At 49.0% G+C, this 5,101-nt stretch overlaps 1 pseudogene; it reads left to right on the top strand.

Annotated features, from left to right (window-relative positions):
• Positions 1-1,262: 1,262 nt before the first annotated feature.
• LOC110574362 lies at positions 1,263-2,262 on the top strand (annotated as a pseudogene).
• Positions 2,263-5,101: the final 2,839 nt, after the last annotated feature.

Here is a 5,101-nt window from a genome sequence, read left to right as displayed (position 1 = left end):
CCCTGTAGCAGTCCATCTTCTCAGCATGGCCTTTAGATCTTTGGGGATTCTGATTCTCTCTTCATTTTATTGAAATCCTGCCAGCACTAAGGCACCCAGGTGAGGGAGGCAGGTGAGTTTCCCACGCCCTCATGTTACATGGTCTAACTTCCCCACCCCCCACCCCCCCTCCACCCCCACCCCCCCTACTGCCCGTAGCTCAGGGCCAGCCTCCCTGTGAATCACTCCCTTACTCCCCAGAGAAGGAAGGTTTGCCAGGAGAGAAAGAGATATTTGGACAGGGTGTGTCCTTCTTAAGAGCCAGCTGCAGTTAGCCCCCTGAGGCTGGGAAGAATGTCGCAACCAGCTTCCAACGCCCAAAGGGTGTCCCCGCGTTATGGTCTCACTGCAAACCAGGGCGCACCAAAGCTTTTGGACCCCGGACTACATCTATTCCCCGGGAGTCCCGCCTCCCACCTGCGATCCCCTCCTCTTCGTGGAGCCAGGGCCGCGAGGGTCCTGGGAGGCACATCCTCGCCAGAACAAGCCACTGGGCAGTGACTTCTGCGGACCGAACCTTCTGGACCAAATTCCCCACAGAGGAGCTCAGCTTCTGGGGAAACTGGCCCGGCACCCCCCGCCCCGCCCCGGGGGTGATTCTCTGCGCCCCTGGGCCTGGGACTGGGGTCCCGGCGGAGGCCGCGCGGTGCTGGGCCGAGGCCGCCCCCTGCTGTCGGCGGTGGCGAACTGCGCGGCGCCCGAGGCCGCAGGCGCTCTCAGACGTTGGCGCCCTGCAAAAAATTAGGCTCGGAGTTTATGCGGAGCCTTAGGGTGTGATTTGAGATGCCTGTCCGTTGAAGGCAGGGAGAACCTCGCTGCTCTGCTTTTCCGTATCCATGACTGTGCGGACACGGGATTTAGGCATCGTGACAGAGTAAATGCCCTTATTCCATGCAATATGCCATAGTGCGTGGATAACCCCAAAATGTCAACATAGGTCATGGCCAAAGTAAAGATACGATGTAAAATTTGAGTCCAGTAAGAGAACAAGATGGAATTGAACGAGTTCATCCAGAGGTTACTCAAGTGTTTGGCAGAAGGTTGTTTTTTGTTTTTCATGGCTGCAATAATTACTTTGGAAAAGGCATTTAATGACTTTAAGTGAAATTTAAGATGGAATTGGAGCCCTGCTTCTGGACACTGACACGCAGAGTTTTGTGAGCTACAGAGTGTTGTGGGGCGGGGGCCAGCAGGTGGCGCCGGGAGGGCAGGGCGCCCCGAGAATGCGGGGTGGGGGTGGGGGGGCCGCTGCGGGGTGCTGGCCAGGGCCGGCTGACCTGGTCCGGAGGCGCCCCTGGCCGCGGCGCCCGCGGCTGCTGCCGACCCCCGGACCCCAGGGCCGAGCGCCTGCGTGGCCGCGATCGCGGTTGCACCAGGTTGTGTGTGTGAAGCTGTGTGGAAATCTACAACACTATCAGTGCGGTCTTCGGAGTTCAGCGGTGCCCCGTGATGAAGTAACAGTTAATGACAGAGTCGGCCTTCCCTTGCTAACACTTAACTTGGCCATCCAGAAAAGCGCGCTGTCGATTTGTGGTCAAACCGGTGTTAACAGCAGTCGGTTCCTTCCTCCAAAAGGAAGATAAGGGTGTCAAACTGCCGCCATCTTCACAGCAGATGGCAGTGAAATTGCAGCTTCAACCTTGATGGAAATTTTGCTAACGAATGATTTTAAACTTGTCATTAAGAGGTATGATGCCCCAAGAAAGAAAAAAACTGAACATGGAGCATGGAAAAATGGGAAATCTTTGGTTCACAGACTGTTTACAGCTTTGCGTTTAGAAGAGTTTCAGAAAAAGAGCACCGTTTACTGGAGAAAACCGACCACCTGAAGGGACAGCCGTGGCCTCTCCAACAGATCAAAGCTGGAATCGTATCTCGCTCAGGAGCCAAAACCAGCGGCCGTGGGTCCATTTTGGGGGCCCAGTGGCATGGCTCCCCCACTGGGTGTACTCCTGGGATGTGATGGAACCAGTGACAAACCTCAGCACATTTGCAAATTCCATGGTCTTTTTTGCATACTTCGTAGTCACGGGACAGAATCATAGGTATCAGCTGTTAAGGGTACGCAGTTTCTTCACTTCCTGTATGAGAAATCAAAGCAATGGCATTCCATGTGGTGCAGTACAAGTTAAGAGATCCTGCCGAGGCTACAGAATCCCTCAAACAGGTGGCCACTCGATCCGTTTGCGAATGCAAGGAAAGGAACTCAAGGAAAAGAGTTAATCTTACATTTTCAAACGTCACTGAATTTTTCCAGTATGTGCTGATTCTGCAACTTAGAAACGAGCTTTTTTTTTTTTTAAGATTTTTATTTATTTATTTGAGAGAGAGAGAATGAGAGAGAGAGAATACCTGAGAGGGGATAGGGTCAGAGGACGAAGCAGACTCCCTGCCGAGCAGGAAGCCCGATGCGGGACTCGATCCCGGGACTCCAGGATCATGACCTGAGCCGAAGGCAGTCGCTTAACCAACTGAGCCACCCAGGCGCCCTAGAAACGAGCTTTTTGAGTCCCACAGTGCCTTTGAATTTGAGTGTTCCGATCTCTTTTGTTAATTTAAAAAAATGCTTGAAAAAAAAAGTGTTGTCAGTTAAGTATTTCAAGGACAGGGATCATGGCTTTTTTTTTTTTTTTTTTTGACATCTTCCCAGAATAGGAAGAATCTTAATTCAACTCCATTCAACATGCTAATAATCATTTATTGAACATATCCCAAAAACACTACTAACTTCCTGTGTAAGACCTTAGGCTTCTTGTACTCTCTGTGCCTAGGTTTCATCCTCTGTAAAATAGGTAATAATATCACCTACTTATAGGGTGGGGAGTAAATGATCCGTAGCGCACTCAGCACCATTCTTGGCCAGACAGAGGACTCACAGGAAATGTTTGTTATTATTTTTACATCTACCACAGTTAAGTTCTGAGCTAAGTGCTGGAGTTACTCATAATAAGACATGATTCCTGTCCTCAGGAAATTTACCATTTGAACTAAAGATGTATACAAACAGGCATATAAGATTATCAATGATCAGTGCTGTAAAAAACGTAAGAACAAGGTGCTGGGGGACAATGGACAGGAGAAATGTATTATGTCACAGGGGAAGGACACCAGAAGGCCTTACAGGAGGGGTAACATCTGAGCTAAATCTCGAAGGATGAGTTAGGATTTGGATGGACGAAGAGAAGCAGTCTGAGCAGAAGAAATCACATGAACAACGATGCTGAGTCATCATGACAGTGTGTAGTAAATTCAGCATCAGCCAGTGGCCAGTGTGACCAGAGGGTGGGAGATAGGAGTGAGGGTTGACAGGGAGGCCAGAGAAATGATCATAATCAATAGTGAGCCTCTGGTGAAGGCTTACTTAACCAATGCCAGGCCCCACGAACTGGAAGAAGATCACGGGGCCCTATGAGCCATGCTAAAGACTGTGATTTGTCTTACAGGCAATGAGGTACCAGCAAAGCTATCTTAGCAGGTCCCTATTTGCAGAAGGATGGAGCACACAACAGGCTCTTGGTAAACACCTGTCAGATTAAATTAAACTGGATGGCGGTAGAGTATAAATGGTGGCAAGTCCTATACAGGTATGAAAGCTACAAAATAAACTCTTAGTAATGGCGTGGTTCAAATGTACTTGATACCTGGAAGGAATGAGTAGGTTCATTCAAGACACATGGCTTATTTTAGAATCAGTGAAAACTATGAAGCCAAGTAGGGAAGCGGTTTCTATCAAAGGTCACTGCTCTACAAAGCTTGAACATAACAAGTATGGATTTATCTTAGTATCTTATTCCTGAGGCAGCGGGGAGGAGATTAACCCCTGCTTTATGACAGAATGCAGTCATTCGGGGGCCATGGCTGGAGGGGATGTACAGTCCCCATTCCAGTGGTAAGGATATGGGGAAATGGTGTTTCCAGCCGAAGCCAAATCCCTAGCTTCCCAGCCTGTTAAGTGTACCTGAAGCTGGTTTTGGCTCTCCAGCGGACTTGTAAGGTGTTGTTCGGGGACACAAGAAGCCGTACCTGTGTTGAGCCTATGTGCAGGGCATGCAAAAATGACATAATTGCTACTCCAAATTCTGAAAAGCCCTAAGCGATTGGATACATTGGCCATAATCTTGTCTTGTCCAGAGCATTATAGAATATCCAAGCTTGCAAACCAACAGACATGAGTATAAACCTCAGGGCTTCCCCAGGGCTATTGCCAATTCGCCTATTGACAACTATGGCTAGAGAAACTTTATGCAAAGCCTAGAATGTGAGAAGGAGGACTGGTGTGGGGCAAGAGAGAAGATAGCAGGTGGGTGAAAAAGCCAGTCATGTTGGAACGCACTCTCTAGGTCCCCCAATGCCTGGGAGCGTGGTGTGTTTAATGCCACCTAGTGGCTGGCAATAGATACACACCTCATCCTTCTCTGCAGGCTTTCTGGGGCACCTGGGGTAGGGGTAGAGGGCCAAGCCAGGAGCCAAATGGGGCCAGGAGTTGTTGTGTAAGAAAGAGCTGCTACTACAGTCCAGAAGATCTTGTCCCTGGGCACATACAAAAGATGACCTTTGCTGTCTTTTGGCTTGGAATAACTTCCAACTGTGTTTCTACATTACCTCCAAAGACACATTTTAGGCTTTGAGAAAAGCATGAGCTTTTGCTCACCCAGGGTCACTGTCGGGATTCAGTGCTTGGTATGGGTCTCATACTCTGTTACTGCACTGGCCTCTGATGAATTTCTGATCAGCAGCAAGGTCGATGAAGAAAAGGAAGTAAAAGGTGACAATAAGATGGTCTGGGTGCCTGGGTGGCTTAGTGGGTTAAGCATCTGCCTTCGGCTCAGGTCATGATCCCATGGATCAAACCCCGCATCGGGCTCCTCATTTAGTGGCAAACCTGCTTCTCCCTCTTTAAGATCTTAAAAAAAAAAAAAAAACTGCTGAAGAGAATTCCAGGGGGATACCATTTTGCGCTCCTACCAGTCTTTTTTTAAAATTGAAGTATGATTTACATATGGTAGGGCTCACCCTTTGTAATGTACATCTCTGCAAAACTTGACAATGCATACAGCTGTGT

The sequence above is a fragment of the Neomonachus schauinslandi genome, chromosome 14, assembly GCF_002201575.2.
Source record: "Neomonachus schauinslandi chromosome 14, ASM220157v2, whole genome shotgun sequence".
NCBI classification, from domain to species: domain Eukaryota; kingdom Metazoa; phylum Chordata; class Mammalia; order Carnivora; family Phocidae; genus Neomonachus; species Neomonachus schauinslandi.
The sequence above is the reverse complement of the archived record's forward strand: the minus strand, read 5'-3'. Positions and strand labels throughout refer to the sequence as shown.